The sequence below is a fragment of the Pyxicephalus adspersus genome, chromosome 7 (assembly GCF_032062135.1).
Source record: "Pyxicephalus adspersus chromosome 7, UCB_Pads_2.0, whole genome shotgun sequence".
Lineage (NCBI taxonomy): Eukaryota > Metazoa > Chordata > Amphibia > Anura > Pyxicephalidae > Pyxicephalus > Pyxicephalus adspersus.
The window spans coordinates 42,192,373-42,218,781 of record NC_092864.1 but is presented as its reverse complement, the minus strand read 5'-3'; the positions used below and the strand labels follow the sequence as shown (position 1 = coordinate 42,218,781).

Sequence of the window (26,409 nt, the reverse complement as noted above, 5' to 3'; positions counted from 1 at the left end):
TAGCAAGCACAGAGTGATTTGCAAGCTATTATAAACCATTCCGCTCACACAGACCCAGAGTTCTTTTTTTTCTCTTCCCCTTCCTAATATTGATCTACCTGCATTTAAAATCTGGTCACTGCTGCAACTGAGGTCTTTTCATTTTAGCTGCGCTGGCAACCTAGGACAGCTCCAATTTTAAATATTTAATTTTGACTAAATGCTGCGCCAAATGATAAAGGCTTTGAAGGAGTAAATTGTAAAGGTCACCATGACACATTAATCTCTAGCGGAAAAAGAAAAACTGAATCTGGAAAGCGGGCTGAGATAGGTCTTAAGAACCTCTGTGCCTTTCGCCGTCTTTTGTACGTGATACTGTTTTATTTTTTGCCGTTTTTTTTTTTTTATGGCATTCAAAGAAATTCTATATTATGGTTCTTAAGGTGTATCTTGTGTCTGAAAATAAAAAAAGAGGTTTATGATTCATCTTCAGATATTAAAAGCTGAGACGTATCTGACAGTTGTCGGAATTGAGTCTGTTCTTGATGGAAGGTTTTAAGCACCAAAAGAAGGATTTGTAGGTTCAATTTTCCTGTTATGATTGTATTGGTTTTTGTTGATTTGTTTGTGGATTAGCTGTTTGTCATACTGGCCATAGACTAGGCAACCTAAATAAGGGATCAAAGAGAATTATTTAATTAGTTTCATTTATTTTTGTAGCACCAGAGTTTAGCGCAGCCTTTATGAAGTTCCTTTACTGCCGAGCAGTCTAAATTGCTTGTGGTGTACCGGCAAACACTTGGGCCAGTTGGGTGGAATCCAGTTTTAACCTATCAGTGGTTTTTGGGTTGTGGAAGGAAACTGAAGGAAACCCAGAGGAAACCCACACATTGAAACATACAAGGCCACTTCTAACCATTTATGTCACTGTGCTGCCTAGATTTAGGCATGGCTTGTATTAACTCATTCATGTTTGGAGTTTATTGAAGCCTAGATGGCCATACAGAATTCAGCAGTGCCAGTATTAATTGAATAATGGTCTAATTAATTAATTATGAATACACAGGGACACTGGCTGCTGCTACTTTTTTACCTCATGTGACTACCATAGGTGGCTTTTATGGTCATCATAGGGTTTCCAGTCTTTATTCAGGGTCCTGCAATTGTAAGATGAGCACCCCTAGTTCTTAAAAAAAAACTTGTTAGTTTTTATTGCTTCCTGTATCCCTGCTTGGAAAGTTCACCTCTTTTTGTCCTGGTGATCATTGTTACCAGCAGAGACGGTGATGGGAAAATCCAAAGTGTTACAATTTTCACTGGAAGATGAATAAAGGAAAAACCTGGAACACCTGTTTTGTGACAACAGTTGGGATTTCTCTTTGTTCCTTATACATTTTGCTGTGTCTCTTGAACAGGAAGTGAAGGAAAAAACCCTCAGTTGGATACAGATGAAAAAAACATTCCATACTTCAACAAAAAAAAGTTTGACTTTAGATGTTTTTTAAATTTTGAAAAACAGAAAAAAAGAGACTTGACCTATGTTGGATCACTAGGTTTAAAAGACACAGATTCATTGGTAGAATTCTGTTTTTTTCCATTCCATTTTTTGTCCACTAAAGTGCACCTGTCATAAATTGAGGGATCATCTAATAAGCATCTGATTGAGAAGTAAGCCAAATACATTATAATTTTAAATGCTTTTGGGTTTCTCTGACTTGATTAAGATGTTACTTCAAGTTTCTTCTGGGTTGCACCTGGATTCATTTGTGTGTGAAAGAGAACACATTCTAAAGCAAGTCCCTGAACATGAGCCAACCTATTAGATAGCTTTAAAGTATAGAAGACAGCTACTCTTTAAAGAAAATTAGTCTTTGTATTGCCAGCTACTTTTAGAAACTACAAGTTGATCATCCTGTAAATGTGATGGATCATTCTTTTTTTATCTTTACTTTTTATGTAATTTTTGATAACATAAAACACCCCAATGTAATTCATATTTTTTTTGTTTTATCATTTTTAGGAGCAACTTAGAGTTTATCGTTTTCTAACTATCAAATTCCATGCCATGGAAAGTGGCGCTTGGGGAATAATAAATATTCAGATGTGGAAGGTTAAAACATTAGAATCTGTATTTATATTGTCAAGTGGGAGCCCAGAATAAAAATATGACTCATATTGAATTGTACATGCTCTGCTATATATAATATTAATCCTCAGGATTTTTGCTTGCTCAAGTGGAATATATTTTTGGCATGGATTTTCTTTATGCTAATAGCGGTCATATATTGGGCTAGATTTTAGTATTCCCCCCATAGGCCAAAAATACAGTACTGTACACCTCCGAACTTTCTGAAATGAGGAAGAGGGTCACCTTTCTGCAAAAAATGTGTAGATAAAGGACACACCTCTACCATGCCATGCCTACCATAAACCCACAAGTACTTTTTCAGTTCCTCCAGAGGTTTCAAGAAGTTCCTTAAACAATGAGCAATTGTTGCCTCCCAGGTCAGTTCAAGTGTCACCAATAATGGCCAATAATGTAGAAAGCATTCTTCCTAATGACCACCACACTAATGTACTGTGAGCTGTGGATATAGGAGTTCCCTGGGGACCTGAAGTTATTTCAAGGGTGTCCCTCATGTAAAAAAGGTCAAAAACACTGCTATAGGGCAATAAATATGCAACTAACAGATCTCCAGCAGCATTCAATGAGTATTTAGCAAGCCAGTTGGCAAGGCATACCTGGATATATAGTTCCACCACCAATGGAGATCTGTTGAGTGCCTATTACTATTTAGGTGACAAATCATAAATTTGCAACCAACAGATCTTTATCTAACATGGATCATTTCCATCATGGTCTACCCTTCCAGGGAGTATATCAGTTCAGCAAGTCAACCGGCAAGGCACATCAGGATTTGTAGTGCCACCGCCACGGGAAATCTGTTTGTTACCTATTACTGTCATACAATCAAAAGGTTTTCGGAAATCAAGGAAAAATAGCAGCTAGGTACTTCAATCATTTCTGTAAAAAACACACACAAATATACAAAGCTTTTCTGCATTTATTATTTGTTATATAGGTAATACGTTGGTTATTTGGTAACTGATATAGTCTTACAGTCAACTGCATGCCAAATGTCAGTTTTCTCATTATATAGTTTCATCCTTTTCTTCTTAGCTGCTCTAATATGTCACAGACATCAGCACGAAGACAGATCATTAATTACCCTTTGCATCTAATCCTCTGTTTCCAGATGTTCATTATATTTTTAGTCACAATTTAATTTGCTCATGACCAGATGAGGTTTGGTAATGCTGGGGTAATTCTATTTAAATGTTCTGGTTATGTGGCATTGGCTTATGATATAATATGTTACAATGCACCATCTAAATAAAATGTTGACTGACTCTAAAATGATAACAGAAACAATATTTTTTTTCTCATGATGGGAATATTTGGGGTTATTTCTTACCATTAGTACATGGTGTTAAAATGCCCTGTGGCCCAGATGACATGTAATCACCTAATAAAAAATGAACTCATGGAAAATCTAACATTTCCTCTAATATTTAAAGTAAAATGATTTGGTATAAAATATTTCTAAGGCAGAAATAGTGCCTGTGGGTATTTGTGATGTCTGTTATAACTTATGTTAGTGCTTATGACTTATGTGCAGTGTAAGGGTCAACTTCAAACCTAGAGCTTGCAGAGAGGCAGTACACATGCCAATGTGCTTTTTATGAGCTTCCTCGCCCATGTTTATTTATCACTGCTACATCAAATACAAAGCAAGCGTTTTCCTAGCAGAGGTTGCTGTCAGTACAATGCAGCAATACACAACAAAACCTTTCTCCTCCTGGCTGGGTCTGCTTACACAAGAGGGTATGACAATGCAACCCGCAAACAAACTTTCTATAAAACACATATGTCCCCCCCCCTTACCCCAGGGAGAATCTAGGTAAGATGGGTTACTGGGTGCTGCCTACTACTACACAGACCTATACACCCCATCTACAACACTGCCCTTGACTTAATGGGGCTGTTTGTCACATCCGCCACAACTTTTTTTACATTTTGGATAAAGCGGGGAAGGAAGAGAACCCTTGTTGGGCTTTAGGACCTAGGAGGTTTGTTCTGGTGCAATACATACCTTTTATTAAGGCAGCCTAAGCAGAGTGTTTTGATGGACTGCAGGACATGTGTGTTGGAGGTGTTTTGGTTTGGTGTGTTGGGGTGCCATTAAATAATGGCAATTCAACACACCACTAGGTGTTAATGGGGGACCTTACTGATATCCAGGCTCCTGCAGAGAGATTTCTACTCACTTACAATCCCCAGAAGACAGATAGGAAGTTAGGTAAAATCTCAACTTTAACACAGACAGAAGATGCTTTTTGTTTAGTTCGGTTTAAAACAGCAAGGGTTCCTGGTTGGCGCTATATTAGTTTTGTTTAATAATAATAAAATAATACTAGGAGACAGTAGAGCAGTAGTGGAGTTTTCAGTATGCCAGTGGTTAATATGGGAGTTGCAGACGTACATGGATGTGTTTATAAGGAAGATGCTCTGCTCCTGGTGTTCATGAAGCTCTAGGTCACGACCTCAACTTCAAGAAATCTGGCCCTGACATCAGGTCGAAAAAGCAGTTCACAAGTGTTAGCTTACTATAACTACATGATACATTTTTTGTGGCTCTAATATGTTTCCCTGTATATAATATTTAATTCTTCCTCTCCTTGTAAAATGTTCTGTTTTATTAGGCACTCTGCACCAGCCGATTTGATTGTCACAGTGTTGATTTTTGCATTGGAGAGTAAACCCATTATAATTGGATATCCTGACAATATTTTTGTTACAGTGCACTACATTTTCTTAGCTCTAAAGCAATGGCAGCAGCTTTCATATTTGTAGGGAAGATTTTCATCAATGATAAACAGCACAGGCCATTAACCGCGCTCATTACACTGGTTTATGCTGTCGCAGGTAGGCAGACATTAATTCTTGTTTTTGTGGCGAACCGTTGATTATGTAGTTGCTAAAATCAGCAAACATTCAGACGAGTGATTTACTTTTCTTTCCTGCTTTCGAAGGTATGAGTCTCTTGTGAACCGTAGGGGAGACCCTGTGGTAAAGCTGAACAATTTGATGAGTGGCTTTTCTCAGGTAATGTTATGTTTTAGGATTCCATGCTAGGAACAGAAGACTCTTCATCTCTGCGGCATAAGTTCTGGCCTGTGCAGCAAAACTGCGGGTAGACAGTGCCGTGTTCACAATTAAGCTGACAGTTTTCTAGTTCAAAGCGTGTGTAAACCCAAAAACAAAACTCTAGCATATTGCAGCTTCCAAGTCCTTTGATGTGATGTCTGCATTCGTTTTCCATTTTTAGTTATTTTTTTATGTATGTGTGCATTCAAAGCTGGGGAAAACAGGGAAGGCCAAATAAAAGCAGATCAAACTTTACCCAGAACATTGCCAAGGCTATGAGTGGCTTCAATAAGCTACCCTGCACACCCCTGATCAGTGCAATTCCAATAAGGTCTCATGCATCCAAGGTGCTCAACTCACTTGATGGTCATAGACTTGCATTTGACTATGCTTTGGTATGGTACCTAACTGCTTACACATTATTATAAAACTGTTAAGAATCTTGCTGCGATGAATAAATACCGTATTTTTCGGACTATAAGACGCACTTTTTCTTCCCCAAAACTGGGGGGGAAAAGTGGGTGCGTCTTATACACCGAATACATGTTAAATATAATTAAAAAAAATCATACTCATCCGATACCGCGATCCCGCGATGCTGCGTGCTTCTTCTCCTCGCTCTCCTCCCGGCTGCAGCGCGTGTCTCCTCCTCCTCTGAGCGAGGAGAAGCCGACACGCATACCCCCGCGATCCCATAAGCAGGCTGATCGCGGATCAGCCTGCTTACGGGATCGCGAGGGCACGGGTGCCGGCTTCTCCTGGCTCTCCTCCCGGCTGCAGCGCGTGTCTCCTCCTCCTCCTCTGAGCGAGGAGAAGCCGGCACACGTGCCCTCGCGATCCGGTAAGCAGGCTGGATCAGCCTGCTTATGGGATCGCTGGGGTATGCGTGTCGGCTTCTCCTCGCTCAGAGGAGGAGGAGGAGACACGCGCTGCAGCCGGGAGGAGAGCCAGGAGAAGAAGAAGCCCACAGCATCGCGGGATCGCGGTATCGGGTGAGTATGATTTTTTGGCACAGGGTGATCAGAAGGGGATACATTGTGTCAATGTATCCCCTTCTAATCACTCTGTGTCAATGTATCCCCTTCTGATCACTCTGTGTCAGAGTGATTAGAAGGGGATACATTGACACAGAGTGATTAGAAGGCGATACATTGACACAGAGTGATTTTTTAGTATTTTGTTCAGAATCTTTTTTTTCTAGGTTTTCCTCCTTTAAAATTGGGTGCGTCTTATAGGCCGGAGCGTCTTATAGTCCGAAAAATACGGTAAGCCTTGTTATCCAGGCTTTCTCTAAAAGTCTAGAAATTTGTTCACATGATATCTGCTATAGGGAGAACTATCAAATTGGAACTCTGATCTTCCTCTTCAACAGAAATAATATGACCGAACGGCTAGTCATTTCTTTTTTAAGCTTAAAGCGGAACTAAGCTGAAAAAAAAACCTCACTCACCTTTACCTGTACAGATCCGTCAATCCCTCAAGAGATTTTCTGGATCAGGTCCCGTGCCGTCCGGTTATCTGTCTTTGTCTCTGTAGCTGGGCGCTGGCATCTTTTTTTTTTTTGTCTTCTGGCTCATACCTACGTCACCCAGTCTTGCACTGCGCAGGCGTGAGATCAGCTGGTTAAAGCCTAAAGTTGATCTGCTTTTTCCGCAGCTGTAAATGGGGAAAAAAAGAGTGCCGATCTGATTGTGCATGCGTGAGATCTGCATTTTTTCCCTTTGAAGAAAAAGCTCCTTCTGTGCAGAAGGAGCAGCCAGAAGCCTCCTTGGATGCGTGACACAAGTATCCCAAGGGGCTCTGCCACGGCAATAAAGTCAGAAGGGGAGGGGCTTTTATCTTACCTTTTACCTTACATAAGGGTTGTCATCCCTTTCATTTAAAGTAAAAATCCTGGTTATAGGTCCGCTTTAAATGTAATTTTCACTTTTAATTTTCAGCTGGATCTAGTAGCAGTTAAGTGACAGCGTCCAAAAATCTCATCCAGTGCTGGCAACTGTTTCCATTAAATAGAAAACCTTGATATGAAGTACAGCTCCTGTATAGGACTTGTTACTTTATGTTCCCAAACCACTCCATTCTAAATGCAGCATTGTGACTTCACATTATGAATATCCCAATATATTATCTTTGTAACAGAACAAAAGTTTTGTTGGCCAGAGCACATATTGATGATGGCATAGCTTCTTCTGAAAGCCCAAAACAAACAGTGTGTTTCAAAACAGAGTGTTTGAAATCCATTACAGACCTCCTGGCACTAACACATCTTTTGCTTACAAAGCACAGGCTGATTCTGGAGATCTTAAAGAGTACTAACAGGCCATTGTATGTGCAGAAAAAAAAATTATGAAAAACATGACTTATGATAACTATTCATTCACCGTCAGATGTGTGAGATTATTTCCTGAGAAGCTTGTTAAAAAACAATTCAGCTCTAAATTTTTATACACCAATAAATGTATTTTTGAAAAAAAAAAATTTTTTCTCACACATCCATGTTGAACTCTATTTTCCACATTGCGTTGGAGTTTGTAACCCTTTAAAAAAGCCTAGCAGTGCCTAGTGTTTGACAGTAGGTGCCTGAATGTGGTAAACGCCATGGTAAGAAAGCGCTTGTCTGAACTTACTAACATGTTTTGTTTCTTTTGTCGTAATATTTCATGGTCCTACTTTCTGACCTGTCAGAAAGATAAGGGCATGCACCTTTTATAAAAGTCACAGGGAAACCTTTAGAGACTGCGATCGCGACACTGTGTTCTGTCCTCAAAGTCCACAGGACATAGCAGCAAAAGTTCAAACCCCAATCTTACATTTTGGCAAAAGCTAAGATGTTTGTTGAAAAGACAAGGAAATGCTAAAGCATGCTAATGTTTCACAGCTGTGAGCTGAAATGGAAAATATCTTTTGCCTGAAGAAACTTTCTTCAGCTTGGAAAGTTATTTATTATTCATAAGACCTCACTTGTTTTTTTAAAGTTGAGGCACCGCTGTTTAAAACATAACTTTTAAGAAAGAAATAGCCACCCTGTCTCTATCCCTCAGTTTTATCTCCTGCTTTGCTCTCCCACCTAGATGCTGCTTTTTAGTAATTGACATTTAATTGTTCTTTGCTTTTCTTAGAGAGAAGCTCTTCTGTATTTCAGTGAGAATGCAGTTTGAGTTATTATTGTAACATTTACCAGCAAGACATTTTTGTATGTGACATTCACATTTTTGCATGTTTGCTCTTTCATGTTTTCATAATTGTGTTTTCAGATAGATATTCAAATTCTTCATTTAGTGGTTATGGAGAATGGTTAGCCTCCCTGCTGAAGAATAATTGGCCAGTGAATATATGTTGAATTGATCATAGTGGACTGATGGCTCATTCACATGTCCACATATAGCATATGATTTTCCATTAAAGCAAACCTAAAGCCAAATTGATTGGGGTGAGTTTTTGCTATACTTGGCAAGTATGCTGGGCAGCATGATGGCCCAGAGATTAGCACTCTGGACTTTGCAGCGCTAGGTCCAAGGTTCAAATTTCAGCCAGAACACTATCTGCATTAAATTGGCAGGTTCTCCCCATGTTTGTGTGGGTTTTGTCCCACATTCCAAGAACATCCAGTTAGGTTGAATGGCTTCCCCTAAGTTGACCTTAGACTGTATGAATGACATATGACTGTGGTAGGGACATTAGATTGTGAGCCCCTTTGAGGGACAGCTAGTGACATGACTATAAACTTTGTAAAGCGCTGCATAATATGTGGGCACTTGATATGCCATGATCCTGACAATGCTGCACCCCTATAGCCACCATCTTTGCTGATGATTGAATTGAATTTTCCAAGGCCACTGTGATCCTCTTTTTGTGAGCCAGTAACAGTTGTCTAGTTTTATTCTCGGCATGGCTGGGGTCCAAACTGCATTGAGCATTCCACCTGAATCTACTTTGTGACTTTCTGTATATTGGGTTTAGTTCTGCTTTTTTCTGCACTGGGATGCATTCCTAATATACATGCTGTGCAAAAAAAAAAATGCAACACTAATGGAAACAGCCATTCTATTAACAGGAGTTAAGTTCATAACAGGACATCTCTTTTTTTTGATTGCTGTCTGCACAGAATTTTTTTTTTAAATGTTTACCAGCAGTATTGTTCCCTTCCATAAATATTTTTTATTTTTATTTAAATGCAATATGCCTTTGAACTTCCTAGTATAAAGTAAATTCCCTTGCACAGCCTTCTCCCTCCTTGCATATCATAGCCCTCTCCTCTTCAAGGAATATCTAATTATAATCAGTGCTGGACCAGCTCCTCCGTCCCTCCTCTCATCTCCTAACATGGCCTTATATGTAGCTACCAGTAAGGACCAAATGGAAATACAGGGGAGTGTCACTTGGGTGTCTGAGTTTTCTGAGGTTGCTGGCATCACATTCAATATGTTGGCATGTATCAGCAGAGCTTTTGAATGTCTGCACAAAGGAGGCTTTTAATGGTAAATACAATGCATTGAATACACATACTGTAGAACCTTTTTGGAAAATTGCTGCTGAAATTAAATCTGGCTACACTAACTATTAGTAAATAATTTCCCTTTTTTTAAATTTCCTCCAGATATGTGCAGTAATTTATTGTGAGCCTGTGAATGAGCTTCCTGGATTTGACCAAACACTGAATTTCTCTCACCTTGTGTAGAGTGACTGGTCTTGTATACACCCCCTTCTATATTTCTCTATAGACAACCTGGAGTGGGTGGTCCTGCTAAGTCCCTCCCAGGCTCTGTACAGGGTAAGTGCAGCACAGTAAAGATGTTTTAATTACCTTTTAATATTATTATTATTATACAGTATTTATATAGCACCAACATATTATGCAGCAGTGTACATTAAATAGGGGTTGCGCATGACAGATAGATACAGACAGTGTCAAAGCAGGAGGAGAGGACCCAAGAGCTTACAATCTAAGAGGTGGGGAAGCAACACACAATAGGATATATGCAAAACCTTTTTACAAGGTAATAATTGGTTTTGCAAAGGCATTTGGTGCACACAGAGCAGATTTATATCCTTTGTAGCTATTGAGACATCTATTTGAATGTAAGATTTTATGTCCAGAGTTCAGCTTTAATAAGGCCTGTGTGATATCACTCTAACATTTTACCTGTTCTTTAGAGAACAGAGCTGGAAAACATGCTTTAGTAATGCTCCCTAAAGACCATTTTGGAAAACCCTGGCTTATAATAAAATGATTGCCCTTCTTTTGTAAGACTAGGCCCTCCCATTAAAAGAAGTTTGGAAACTGTGAGCCGTATTCAAGTTCTTAGCTATCTGCAGCGTTGAAATGGTGCGCTAGCTGTGCCCCGCTTTCTGCATAATTTAAGCAAAACAGACAGGCTGGAGAAATGCGAGTGAATTTAATTGCAAATGTCTGAGATCACATTTTACTGGCAGAATTTTTTTTTCTTCAGATTCTGAGACCCAGAAACCTTTCTATAAACAGCTGTAGAATAATAAGATGAATTTCTGCTTAGATGTGGAATCTCGAAAATAGGCAGCAATGTGCAAAGCAGCAAATCGGGCATCAGCAGCTGTCAGAGGATTGTAGATCACGGTGGTCTTAGCAGGAAATGATTTTCCAAAATGTGCTATTACAATAATTTATTAAAGGACTACTCCAGGCAAATAAGTAAAACACCCTCTCTTTCATTTCCGTATTCCTTCAAAACTCATTACGTTATGTTTTTTAAACAGAGGCAGCCTGGAATTTGTGTTTGCTGCACATAAATTTAAAGGTAACTTATAATGTTGAATGTATGCTGTGCAAGCTGATAGGGGGTTATTAAAATACATCTAAGATGCTTTTATTGTATTTATTGGGTCTGATTTATTAAAGACTGGAGAAGATAAACTATCATAGGAGAACCTGTGTGATCTAGCAAACCAGGAATACATTTCTTAAAAAGCATATAGTCTATCTTTTCCAGTTTTGGAGAGCTTTAATATATCAGGCCCATTGTGTTTATATTGGAGTGATATATATGTTCTATATATAACCTGTATATGTTCTATAGTCTCTATGTTCTCTATTCTATGTTCCCTGTGACATTACATAGTGATCACTGTTAATATTAAGCTATAGACAGATGCTATTATTATTATCATTTTTAAACAGTATTGATATGGCTCCAATATTTTATGCAGCACTGTACATTAAAAAATAGGGGTTGCAAATGACAGATATCTATAGACGGTGACACAGGCGGAGGAGAGGACCATGACCAGAAGGGCTTACAAGCTAAGCTAGATGATTGTCAATCAAGACTAATGATCGTGGTCATCTTGCATAAAAATATATGCTTGTGTAAAATAGTCCCTCAAGGTTGTGTAGCGATTCCCTGTAATGGATCATAAATGAACAAGTGGGGACAACCACTGGGTTTTTCAGTGGAGGAGGATGCAGCAGGGTGCCTCCTGCTCATTTTCCACCCTCCTCTTTTCATTGAAATGAACAGTGCTGTGTGTACAGCGCTCATATGTTCTACTGTTGCTGGAAACGCTAATGTGACAGACTACTTTATGGGTAACAACTCCCCAGTGCCTATTTTCAACAGCTTGGAGCTCTTGTAGTGATTTGTATTTTTAGGTGTTCAGATATGGTTGTGGAGCTGTTTTCTGGCACATAGAGGTCAAAAGGACGCTGTTAGAACAGCAGACCACCCTGAGACCCTGCGTACAGCAACTGAAAAAAGTACTTCAACCATATCCCAGGCAAATTCCTTTTTTAAAAAAAGAGGAATTCCAGCTACTCCTATTTATTTCAATAATAACCAAGGCTTTGGGAAGGTTGAGAACTAGTTGGCAGTAGTGAACCGCAATAGTACCACATGAAAAACTGTCAGTCTCCATAAGAACATAGTGACATGACCACCAAGATGTGTTGTGTTCCTATGATTTCTACTACAGATGGCAATTGATGCAACTCTGAAAATAAAGGAAAATGAAAAATGAAGGAAAAAGGAAATCTGTACAGGAAAAGTTATTTTTATGCTGACAGTACATTTATAATGTGCATGTTATCTGCATAGTTATTGTAGTTTATTTTGTTGATTATTATTGACACATTCTGATGACTTGTACTCATGCACACCTGTACCATTACATTTCAGGTATATATATGAAAGTTACTGCAAAGGAAATAATTTCTGGTTGTTTGCAGTATCCACAGTGTAAAAAAAACTCTTCTTGTATAGAAAACAACTGTTCCCTTCCTGTTCTCTAAATTTTCCACTTCCTCCTTGGAAAACACTATTGCCTTGTCTGTCCACTCACATGATTATGTTTATAGAATCATTGCCCATTGTGACATCACGTCTGTTGTGCGTTGGGCAGGAAACGCTGATAACCAGTGCTAAGGTTCAAGTGTACCTGTCATCTGCTAAGTCTGTGGCTAAAACATTCCTGGAAACCTTATCCAATGCTGAGAAATGTCATGCTGTGGCCAGCAGCTACTCCTTTATATGATAAAAAAACAATATGTCATTAAAAATCAGCTATATATATTTCATGTGCTTCAAAACAAAATCTGTTTAAAGTATAAAACCAAATTCACTGTGTTGTATTGCAGTAATTTCCTCACCTTTTAGATTGTAAGCTCTTCTAGGCAGGATCCTCTCCTCATCCTGTGTCAATGTCTGTATCTGACTGTCATTTGCAACCAATTTAATGCACAGCACTGCGTAATCTGTTATGCGCTATATAAATTCTGTTTATTAATAATAATATTAAAATAATAATAATAATATTAAAGTAATGTGCAGAAACCAATGAATGGCACCCCAATGTACCTGTGTTGCAGTGCATCACAATGCAGAATAATGCATTGTTGTGCTTTATGATACTCTGCATTGCTCAATATAGTGCATGCACCTGTTTTGACATATTGGAATGGTTAATTAAAATGGGTTAAACTGGACTTTAAATAGGAAATTTTCAAATGTAAGCCTAATTCTATACACATTTTTAAGCTGTTTCTGCAGCATCTGTTTTCCTTTGGAAAGCCATATGAATACAAGTATGATTGGAGAAAGATTTAGACAAATAAAATCCTATGAAATAAAAAAAGTCATTAATATACTTGATGTTATAAACACAGCTATTATTCCCACACAGTTAATAAAATACAAGATATTTGACTATGGTGGGTCTTTATTGTGACTGTGGTTAGCCACAGACCTATGCCTTTGTAAGGCTGCATCAGGGACTGAGCTTTGTCATAAATGAATCACAGTCTAGGACAGAAATCCTCGAACTTTTTAACATGGGGGAACCCTTGAAATAACTTTCAGGTCTTCAGGGAAACCCATACTATAATTACTAAATCCACAGCTCACAGTACATTAGCATGGTGGTCAATGGGAAGAATGCCTCGTACAATGCTGAGAAGAATGTCACCCTTACTGATAGCCAAAAGGATCATTTGTGTCTCATTAACTGACCTGAGAGGTACAGATTTTGCACTGCTCAAGGAACTCCTAGCAGTCCTTGGAGGAACTCTAGGGTTCCATGGAACCCTGGATCAGAAACATGATGTAAAAAGTAGATGCAGACCCCATATGACCCCTGAATAAAAATGGTGCTGTCCTTCTAAAAAACAAAGTAAATGAAGACACTGTCAGGGGGAGCTGAGAGAGGAATAGGCGTCCCTGATTGGCTCCCTGCAGTTGGTACTTTGCCAGCTATTTGGTCACCAACACCACTGCACATGTTCTTGTAGACCAGCCATTGCACATTTTACAGTGGTAAAAAGTTTGGTGGTATCGAACCATTCAGTGCTGCTCCAATTTATTCTTAGTCTGCTCAGGAGGGACACTACATAAACTATCCTCATGAGGAATCTGTTTAGGGGTGTGCAGAAGAGGTAACTGTACTGCAACTTCCCCACCAGTCTGAACATAGTTTTATTTATTTATTTTAGGTGTTGCACTTAATTTCCACTTACGCTGACACCATATGACTTTTCTGGACTAACATTGTAAGATTAGGTGTCAACAGTAAACCATTAACTGCTCCTAAATCTCACTCATTCTCATAATTTCATAATTCTCAGTGATTAATATAATGAAGTGCAAAATAAGTACTTGCAGGACTCCTTAAGGTAACACAGGAAGTGTGTGAAGGACACATGACGGCTCTGAATTTCCTACTAGATCAATAAGTATATAGAATTTGTTGCATTTGTTTTGTTAGATATAACAAAAGACTTTCAGTAGTATAATAACAGACCACATGGACGCCAATAGGAGCAGTTAATAGCCTGTCTATGCATATACTGTAAGCTAAATAGTATTTAGCTGGCTGTAAAAATAAAATCCCTATTTTTTTGAACAGTTCCCACTTTTTTTTAATTCAGAGAAAAGTGTTATCAACAGTTAAACGTCTTTTATAGAACGCACGGAAACAGGTTAATCTGATTGTACAGTTGTGTATAGTTTGCATACATCACTGTTCCCAGCCAGCTCTCTGGGTGCTTCCCCTTGCCAAAATCCGTTTGCAGAACAGAAATATGAGATGTAACTATGGAGACAGAAGAAATGTTTTTATTGTAACTATATGCAATACATATTAAAACATGAAAGTTCAGGTTCAATACATAGATTCCTGGATTTTCTGGCTAAGTTATTCATTTGCTCTGGCACATAAAGTTTAGTTTACTGATGTAGTTATGGATGACCCGTACTAAGCACAATTTGTGTCTAAGCCCACATTGTGTGTGTGTGTATATATATATATATATATATATATATATATATATATATATACTATTTTTGGGGTACCTGGGAAGTAAAGAGGAACTGAATGAAGCAAGCAGAGGACAAAGGACTGGTTCAGTATTGCCTGCATGCTCACTGAAAGTGATCTTGCTCCATTAATGACTTAGAGCAGAGCAGGGGTGTCAAACTCAAATACACAGTGGGCCAAAATTAAAAACTTAGACACTCGCAGGCCAAACTTGAAACTGAAATAGCACCGCTACTACAATTCCCTGCGTCAAGAAAACAGTCCAATGCAGAAAATCACAGACCAAACTCCAGCCTGCATGCTGCATTTTGTATCCTCTGCAGGCACTCCACTACATCTTTGGTGTCTCCAGCTTCATTCACAGGTATCTGTCACTCCTTTACTAAACTGGTTCCTAATTTGGAAATCTCCTTAACATTAAGAACTGCATTATCTCCAATATCAACCGAATGTTCCCTCTTTAAGTACCCCTGAGAAAGCCAGTAGGCGAAACGCGTTGGGCGAAGATGAGACATATGGCTCCTCTTCTTTAAGATGCTGATTGACTAAGAGATTTTAAGTAAGGTACTTTGGTCAATAAACCCCGGTTTTGAATAGGGTAGACCTTTCACCACTGTTTCCCTGGGTGGAACCTACTTTATTGTTATGTGACTTACCAAGCATTTATAATATTTATATATGTATGATTACAATACAATAATATTGTATTGTATGTATATACAATACATAATATTTTGGCTTTCTTTTCGTTATCTTGAAATATAATTCCATTACTGACTTACCATGCTTTGTTCTGCATTTTTCTTTGTGCGAAGGTAGCCTTGGTAGGGCTTTTCATTTCTTGTTTTATAGTACCACTTGCCCCCGATGAGTGTTGATAAGCTAGTGGCAGAATAATCAAGAAGCAGCAGGAGAATTGAAGGAAGTGCAGATCCAAAGATGAAGAAGCAGGGAGATGGGTGTATGCAGGTCTTCAGGTGCCACTTTCTCTCCAGCAAGAAAAGCATTAGTCAGAGGCAGCAAAGCTTTAAAAGATCTTCCATTAGAAATAAAAAGCTAGGGCGTTCCAAGCACAATAGTGCTCAGGAAGAGCTATGTTTTAGCAGTATTTCAGGGACAAAGAATCTAGGCACAATTAACATTCAAATTTGTTGGTGTGCTCAGTTGCCATTTATTCATTGTGCCACCTCAAATCCATCAAACCACTGCACTGCCATGTGTAGCTGTGTGCACTTTCACAACCACATGCACAAATTTTCTGTTCACAGGGCATTCATGCAAATGAATACGCTGTCCTAAGGTAACACATATCAACGTGAACAAGGTTTTAAAAAATAAAGCACATATAAAGAGTGGGAGCCAAGTCTCTGGTTTTTATCAATGACTGTTTACGACTTGTTCGATTTTGCCCATGAAAAGCTTTTATAAGGCTTTCAAATTTACATGACCCCAAGTAATAGAACTGGGTTAGTCACCTGCTCATGTAAATAGTGCTAGTACCTGCACTGTTGCATGGAATGAATCACATACTCCTCCATATCTGGTAGCAATAGGCTATTTCTCTGCCCCTGGGGGCTGAATGCACTAATGGAAGGTAAAGGATATGTGTTGCTGAGGATTGGGCTATAAAGCTCTTACTCACATATGTTCTTTTGCTGCTGGTAAACAACAGTAAAAGAAAGCAAGTGTATGTTAGTTCGAGAACAAATGGTTTTAAGATTTGCTGCAGACTTGGCACTTCAGATATATCGCCTGTGATTGCAATCCACTGATTGGCCAGGAAACCTACAATATGTGTGCAGTTCATGGCGGGACACATACATCAGCACACATTCAAGTGGAGCAGCAAATCACAATTAAGTGTAGGCTTTGTACAATTCCTAGTGAATCACCAGTCCATTTGCTTACCTCTTCTTAGTCGCCCAACTCTGTAATGAAAATTGTACTATTGTTATTTTTTTCCACTTGTAAACAAAATCATTGTCCTGTTGAGATAATATTGATGCTAGAGAGCATTAGAATAAATGTAATTTCTGAGTAAATCTTTCATAGTCCAAGCCAAAAATTTCAGAGAACAGCGGCATGACATTTCGTTTTGATTTCCCGGTGCTGGGATTTGGCTGTTGCTCAGAAAAGGCTAAATTAGGTCACTTCAACATCCAGTTGTTGAACAGATAAGTAAGCACTTGTCCAGTCAGCTAGAAATGCTGCATTGTGTCCATGGCGACTTTAACATGTTAGTGTCATTTCAAAAGTCATTTTCATTATTTTGAAATCTACAGCTTTTGCACAAAAACAACACCTGGCCATTCTGCCTTTGTTGTCCTTGCTCAGGCAGCTTCTGTTATAGGGTGACAACGTTCTGTCCCTGTCTTCTGAATGTTCTCCTATGATGCCACATCTGATGGAAGTTTATATTTCACGTTAAATAGGCATGGTCTGCTGGTTTAACCGCTTTAAGAAAAGCCATTCGTCCAATACTAGAGTGTATATGGACAGAAGGTGACTGCAGTGAAACCGGAGGAGAACGGCCTGTGGCAGACATAGGGAGGTGCAAAGTGTGCTACTGCACAAGGGCCCTGGATTCTCCTCACTCAACAGGGGCTCCCATGTCGACCCCAAGTCAGTTCAGCGGGGACACTCCTAGGCAGTTCTGCACAGGAGCCCACTATTGGTTACGTCCTCCACTGAGAACAGCAGCACTAAAATGCAACTGAGGATGAAAAGTAGGTGAGAATTATAAAGATCAATTTCAGTTAGGGTTTACATCTGCTCTTTGTACATTTGTTCTAAAGGTTGCTCCAATGTCCTGAGTGCTTACCACTAGGTCAAATACTTACCTTTAGCCCTAATTTGTAGCCTGTATGTGCACTGTGCCCCCATTCATTCCCACAGAAATAACTAGGGCTACTGTATGCATGTGCAGTAGTATGAACTGGCCATTTCTAGGAGAAATGATCTGTAGCACTGAGTAGGGTCTGGGCTAAAGGTAAAGCCTGTTTATATATTAGTAAGTTCTGATAGGGTCTGTTTATAACGCAAATAAGCTGACATTCACCAAAGCATTCCCTAGTAGAGAGTCAACCATTATAACAGATTGATCTGGACGAATCTCCACCAGGGAATGCTTCAGTAAACTGCTTTATAAATAGACCCCTATTTGTTGACTGCCAAGCATGGCTACAACTGGGATGCACAGTGGCAGGTAGATTGGAGCTCACCTGCCAAAAACATTCTACATTTCAGAAGTCAATTTTACCCTTGCAAGTCTTTAGTGATTAGCAATGGCTTCCTTTGTATAATTCCCAGTGACGATTACCTTTAACATTTTCAAAACATCATAAACAATACATAAGCCCATGGTCCAATTAAACTGGCTGGTCGCCAACGATGACATTCAGGAAACTCAAGAGAGTTTTAAGAACTTTTATAAAGCAACTTCTTTGTTAAAAAATGTTCAGAATTTTTATTTCATAGAAAGAAACTTTGGCTGCTTTCATTTTAAAAAATGTGTCCCAAAGAATTATTTTTCCTGTGTGCTAATTCTTTAGTGCCAAAACTGCCATGAGACCAATGCAAGATGGATTGAGTTGGGAACCCTTTATTAAAAAAGACCATTTAAACATTGAGGCCCAGTCTGTGTCCGATGTCTCAGGCCACCATTTTGTAATTATTGGCAGCGTTCTCCTTCCTTTTATTGGTGAAATAGACAATTTCCTGATTCCGTCACTTATTCTCTGTTATGATAATCAGCCGTAGAGACAGTGATGGGCCCTGGCAGCTCTGCAGCTCCACTGCTTGCGTTCCAGAGATCGCTAACACATAGCAGATGTACTATGATAATTTATGGTATGTTGTATGGCAGGGATGTTGGCTGACAAGTTAATAGTGCAACCTAAATGTATTGTTTTGCATATTAAAATGTATTATGTGGGCGAATAGATTTCTTTAACTCCCTCAAGCCAAAAGAGATGTATGCAACATTTTTTCTCATTAAGCTGCCTGCAAAACAGCGTTGCAAATGCCACATGCAAACAAGAGATGGTGATTTTACTTCTCAGCAGCCAATCAGAATCTTTCATACATCCAGGGTATTTTACAACCTGATCAGTTGCTAATGACAGCTGCTCATTCTGTCTCCAGCATGGATTACATGGAGTTTCTGAAAAATCAATACCCACAAAACAACTCTGTGCAATAACAGAGGGGGCCCTGCTCTTATAAACAACAGCGGAACCCTCGGCAGCTGTTTGCAGTCCATTCAGCATATCTAGAGTTCCATAAAAACAGAACAGATGGCTTTAGTCTCAATTTCATCACCAGGCTGTGGTATTGAGGACTCAGAAACTAGCCACACACGTTGCATTCTGATTGTACAATCTTTTTTTATATTTAACTGGAACTATCTAGTGTTATGTGATGAATTGAATATGTTTTTAAAGCAAGAGGTTTTTATAGGAGACTCACATTAATGCAGATCTGTGTATTAATGCATCATAAAATTTACTTTTTAAGGCAAGTAATGTAAGTGTATGTATTTGACTTTTCAGCCTCTTGCATTGCCCAAAACAGCAGAATTTAGACTGGGGAGGCATAAACAGAAAAAGTAATTCAGTTGTGCTGCAGTGCAAACAATGGACATAGGATAGGAAGAGATAGCATGATGAATAGGAGATGAGCCTGTTAGTCTACTGCTACTCATTTCAATGTCCATTCACAGGCTGCGTGAGGGACAAGACCTGTAAATGTTACCTAATTTCAGCAGAAAAAAAATCAGAATCAGGTCTCCTGCCATTACTATAGTGTACTTTGGCAGATCTGTGTAAACCTCACAATTGTATGGGCAGAAATACAAATCCTTTGACAGTTAACTGACAGTTAAAATAGTTCCCTTGTATGTATTTCATCTTTTGTCTGCAGCTCAGCTTTATAGTTGTATGTTAATTGTCAGGTCAGATTACCCATCCTCCTCCGCATAATATAACAAAACAGTTCTGCCGTCTGTTATCGTAAGCAGCGGGAAGCATACCCATTGGGTGTTAGAGTGTTCCCCATTGATTTACGTTAGCCTAAGGCAGCCTTTGTCAACCTTTTAGCATAGGGGAAACCCTAAAATATCTTTCAGATCATCAGTGCACCCCTTCTATAATTACTATATCTACAGCTCACAGTAAATTATTGGGGGTGGTCATTGGGAAAAATGCCTCCTACATTACTGGACATTGGAAAGACTGTCACCCTTACAGATAACCAAAAAGAACCTTGAGACCTATTAAACTAAAGCTACGTACACACGTCAGATTTTTATCGCCCGATAATCGGCATCGGCCAATTATCAGGCGAAAATCTGCCGTGTGTACAGTCGGTGTCGTCCATCGTCCGGACGACCGACCTGCCGGATCCACGGACGATGGACGACAGCCGATCGTAATGAAAGTGAAGGGGAGAGCGCGCAGCAGGATGCCGCTCCGTCGCTCCCCCCCTCCCCTCTCCATAGAGCATGAATGGTGCTGTATGTACAGCATCGTTCATGCATCGTGCACTCCCTTGTCGTTGGAAAGGATCGTGAAAGATCCTTTCCAACGACAAAAATTGGCAGTGTGTACGCAGCTTTAGAGGTGCAAACTGATCATTGCTCAAGGAACCTCTAGCAGCCTCTGGAGGAACCCAGTGGTTTCCCAAAATCCTGGTTGAGAAACACTGGCCAAGGGGAAAGACCAAGTGGAGTTGCACTAGCAAAAGAAATGCCATCCAAAGCCATACTTTATAAGCTCTCAGACTTAGCAGTGTGTTTTATGGGATGCTTTTTAAGAACATATGTAATAAATAAGTGTCATTAATCATTTTTTCTACATACTGTATAAACCGATGCATGCATGATAGAAGAAAACAATATCAATGCATCTTTTTTCTTTCTTTTTAAAGGGATGCTGCAAGAGTGATGACACAAGACTGACCACAAGCTATACAGTAAGACCTTTTGTGTTTTTTTTTCTTCGTGATACAAATTTGAGGTCAACAATTTGGCTTTGTCTGTGAAAAGCCAGTAATGCATGTTGGGTTCTATAGTTCCAACAGTATTATGAAGATTCTTTAAGTCCATGAATGGGTCTCTCTGATATCCTGGGGCTTTTAGTTCACATCACCTGGCTAGCTTTGTATTTCCTCTAAATGTATTGTTATTTCATAGTTAGATGTATCCGAATTGTTAGGATTAAACACTGTTTCTCCCAGCGCACAAAACAGTGCTGAAATTATATTGTAACCTTCGTTTCTGAATAATATTTTGTCAGCTGATAATGAAAAAAGTTATATCAAGAAAAGAAACGTTCACTATAATTTGTCAGTCCTTTATCCTTCAGTGTTTTTGCCTTGCAACGTTGTCTTTTGTGTGGATTTGTGCCAATTCAGTGCTCACTTCATTGTGAGCCGAATAAGACAATCACAAGTCAGGCATGCAACTCTTCTAATGCAAAATAGATAAAGGGGAGTGTTTAGGGAGATCGGATACTTTATACAGGGAAGGGGGCCTGTCAGCTAACACAATACAAGGTTAGCTGCCTGCAGACAGTGCTGGCTACAATCTGCATCTTTTGTGCCAGAGTAATAACGTTTAAATTGCCAGACCGACTTCCAAACAATATTCCAGTTTAAAAATAGTTTCCATGTTATCTGGGGTTTTCAGATCATTAGGTCTGCTCTGAAATGCTGCGACGCCAGGCTGAAGGATATTGGGCAAGACCCTTAAAGAATTACAGTTCAGTTATTTGTGGACCATTTTGGTTTAAAAACAACAGCTGGGGGTCTTCCTGTTGGCAAATCTGTTGTGCCATGGCTGCACAGTGTCACATATTCCATGATGATGATTTTCTGTAATTTTAAAATACTTCTTTTAGTGAGTATAAAAATTTAAACTGTCTTCCTGACTTGAAAAAGACACCAGCATGTGCATGAATGTAGAGAGCATTATGAGTGCCGGATATTCTTCAAATTCTTACTGCCCACTGACATACCCTCTTCTGCACATATCCACCACACTCCTGTACTATACATGACTAGGGCACAGCAGAGGAACCCATGAGCTGCCCCTTCTCCAACCTCAACCCAACACCCCAATAATGACACCACACCTTTAGTTGGGTTAAATTGGCCATAGCAGCTCATTTATTAACCATTAATATATTAACAACCTTTTATATATCTATAAACATATGTAATACATCAGACAACAACAATCCAGTCCTTCCTTTCTTTGTAGGTCCATGCAACCCTTCTTCCCATCAAACCTTTTCAATTAACTCCGCTTACTAACCAGGCCCCCAGCCGCTATCACGCCGCCTCAGGGACGATTTTGCGGATAAACCCTTTTATCACCTAGCCCCCACGACAACCAAGTGTCGTGCAGGACCACCATTAATGAAATAGAGCCCACCCCGATAGGCCCTACCCCCTTTTCCCGAACTTTAACCCCTTCATGGACCTAGGACAAACCGCCCCACTGCTATGACGTCACTCATTAACCGAAAAAACGCCATAACTAAAAAGAAAAAACCAATAAAATAAATAAAAAAAGAGAACTATGGGAGGGAGGGTGGGGATCTCTTGTCCCCAGGGCATCAACTGACTGACCCCTTTCCTTTGTGTCCCCCCTTATTTAAAACCTCCCCACCCCTTTGCGACACTAGCCCCCCAATCACATTAACTTTCTTCCCCGGTTATCTTACATTTTTTTTTTTTTTTTCCTTTACCTTTCCCCCCCCTTTTTTTTTTTTTTTTTTTTACACACTTAACCCCTGCAGTCCTGTCTTCCCTCCTTGCCCTGTCATGCGGCCCTGCGCTTAACTAGCTCCAGGCCAACTTTCTTCCTTACGCCTTACTTATTAAAGATCTCAAAGACTTGGAAAGATAGACTATGATGTATGTACCTGGGTGATCCAGCAAACTTGGAAATGATTTGGTCAAGGATTGAAAACATTTGCCAACTAGGAGAAAATTATTTTAACTTATCAATTCTAGGTTTTCTAGAGCACCCAGGTTCTCCTGTGATAGTCCATATTCTCCAGTCTTGGAGAGCTTTAATAAATTAGGCCCAATGTGTGCAATCATATGCTCCACAACCCTTCCCAGCCCTATTTAATGTACAGCGCTGTGTAATATGTTGGCGCGATATAAATCCTGTTTAATAATATTAATAATAATATTAGTGCCCACTGTCATATTTGCTGCACTCATTGCAGTATTACTGCATACACTGCTCATTGTCATAACCTTCACACTCCCATCCTGCACATACTGCCTGCTGTCATATCCACTCCACTCCTCTCCTACATATACTACCTTATGATGCGCACTTCATTCCTGCTTATAATATTATTACTGCCCATTGTCATACCCTCTGCACTTCTCCCCAGTACATCCTGCCCACTTTCATACCCTCTGTTTTTTTCTCTTCCACATACTACCCACTGCCATACTATGCACGCTATGCTCTTGAACTTGCTGCCCACCTTCGACACTCCTCTTGTACATACTGCCCACCGTGATACATTCTACTGCTATCATACCCTCCACACGCACTCTCAAGAACAAATTGCCCATTGTCATAACCTCAACATTGTACAAATGATGATCTAGCCCACTATCATTCCCAGGTCACACCTTTGTTGCACACATTGCCCACTGTCACACCCCAACACTCCTCTTTTGCACATATTATTCACGGTTATACCCACTGTACTTTTCTCATGCAACTACTAATCTGCATCATACCCTCCACACTCCTCTTTTGCACATACTTCCGGTTAAGTTACTTTCTAAGCATTGTTCAGAATAAACCCAAACGCTTTTAATCCTGGAACATCACACTTTAGCTAGTTTGATTCAAAATCCCAATCTTTAGGAATAAATTTTTACTGCATATTGACAATTTCTTTTTACAAAAAATGGTTTGATAATGAGGTCCAATAACAGTAACTTGTGTGATAGTCATCCAGTCGCTAAAAGCATTTACCCTTTTACCCCAATAACTTCCTCCCGGGTCTAAGTTCTGTGCCCAGTCACTCACATATTAAACACAAATGTAATCTGCTCCGCATCATATTCAATGCTGACAAATGTATTCCTGGCCTAGTCCCGTCCTAATAATATGGAGGCTGATTGCTCATTGATCTCAGATTACTCTGAAGACCTCAAAGCCAGCTGCAGAGGTAAAATGATTTTATGTGAAAAAAGAAATCATACTAAAAGACATGTTCTTCTAGAGAAAATGTACTCAGCGTATATATATTCGATATATGCAGGGGTCAGACACAAGGGTTCTTAAGCAAAGATCAGTATTTCAATCCTATTCTCTACCACAAGGATGTTTTGCACATTTGTCTTTTGGCACTGTACTGCCAGGGAACGGATCTGTACATTTTCTATGCATTAAGAGCCTTTAAAGAGACTACTCAAAATACTCTTAAACCTGATGGCAGGCATAACCTGATTGGAGCATCTCTCTTAGTAGAGCTTCACTTAAATGTTAACAGTATACTATGTTGGAAGTCTTGCCTAACTGAATGAACGAAAATCAAAATCAGGTTAATGCAATGTTGTACATGTAAACAAAATGCCTAGGCATGATCAAGGGGAGGAATGGCCAATAAGAACTCCAATCCTACCATATATTACATATAACATTACAAGTTCATTATATTTACACACATTTCAATAAAAAAATGGGAAAAAAAACCCTCTTCTGCCTGCACAGTAATTTGCAAATGCTTGGAAAAGCCAGGCAGTGCCAGATTTTTACTGCTCCAGGCGCCTAGTCTTTAATGGTAGGCACCCAGGGGTGGTAAACACTACCCAAAATAATGCAAAAATACTATTAGTCTGAACAAGCCTGTAGATCAGCGTTTCTCAGCCAGGGTTCTGTGGAACCTCAGGGTTTAATTAGGGGTTCACTGAGCAGTGAGCAAGTTGTGCCTCTGCAATGATTTTTTTGACTTTCTGTAGCATAGGGTATAGTAATCATATCTGGGGTTCCATAAAGAACTGAAAGTTATTTAATAGGTTCTCCCATAATAAAAAGGTTGGGAAACATTGCCTTAGAGTTTCTGAAAATATGAGATCAGTTCTGAGCTTGTTATTCGATGTAATAGAGCACTCATATAAAACCTTAAAACTGACCCTTAAAATGAAGAAAAAACAACATTTTTTTTTACTTTGGATAGAGTAAGGAAGGGTTAAAGCCCAAGCAGGCTTTTTTGCCTGTGTCCAATCAAGACGATTTCCCTTCTTCTTGTGCTCTGTAGACATAATAAGAAGTAGGGGAAATCCCCTCTGAGAAAGTTGTCACCAAAGCTGGTGTCCACTGATAGTACTATGAGAACAACTCAAAATTATAGGGTTTTCTGTTTTAAGCCCTGTTGAATTTGATCACCAGTACCAACAAAGAAGCATGTCTTCTTGGACAGGACACAGGTGGCATTATGTACTTGACATTGGTTCTAAGCCATCACCACTCTATCCCAAAAAGTTTTAGCTTTAGATAGACTGTTATAAAATCTTACCGCTGTATCAGAGAGATTTTTTTTTTCCGGCACAATGAGAACTTAACCCAGATTTCTATGTGATTATTATAAAAAATGTTCTTCAGTCACATTTTGTAAACATTCTCAGCCTAAGGACTGTTTGTTAAACTGATGATTGCATGCACAATATTTGTTTTATTTTCATAATCAGAATCTTTAGAACGTAATGCAGAAAGAATTCTTTTTTTATAACTATTAAAGTTTGAGGGAAACATTGTAGGATTGGAGTGACCTGATGCTGACAAATGATGTGACCCTCCTCCTTTGAAATACACCTAACCTAACCTATAGTGATCACTTTGGGAAACCTGGAACACAGCTCTTTTAGAATTAGAACTGTCACCCTGTCTATTTGTGATATTGCACAAAATATTATTAGGCCAAGTGGACCCCCCCCCCCCCCCCGATACCTACCTATTCCATAATACTGCTCATATGAGTGTTTGCATGATATATCTCCTTTATAAACACCCCTGTAGAAGTCTATACAGACGAGATAAGACTTTTAACTGATTTAGTCATGGACTCAGTGACAGAATGATCAGTACTATATTCATGGATCCTATAATTTATTGTCGCACTTGGTGTTCCTTTTTTTATTGATAATTAGCAAGTAAAATCATTATTTTGTACTATACTGTGGCCCTAAAAAAACATATTTTTCTTTTAAACTCAGTTTTTTTCTTCTCTATTGAATCTTTGGGGTGGGCCCACCATATACCTCAAGGGAATAATTATTCAGGGGGACCTCAGGCATTGGGGTGGGGGGTACCTCAAAACTGCAGTGTCTATTGTAGATGTGACTGAATTCAGTAGGATTCTTACCGCGGTTCCATATTGGATTTTAACCCCTCTTTGCACACA

The 26,409-nt window shown here is 39.3% G+C and overlaps 1 protein-coding gene across 1 annotated transcript in view; it reads left to right on the top strand.

Annotated features, from left to right (window-relative positions):
* BAZ2B (bromodomain adjacent to zinc finger domain 2B) overlaps positions 1 to 26,409 on the top strand; it is a 185,077-nt gene that overhangs the window by 26,671 nt on the left and 131,997 nt on the right. The window contains exon 2 of the mRNA XM_072418200.1: positions 20,894 to 20,938. The gene's annotated coding sequence lies outside the window, so the exon portion shown is untranslated. The remainder of the gene's footprint in view (positions 1 to 20,893; positions 20,939 to 26,409) is intronic.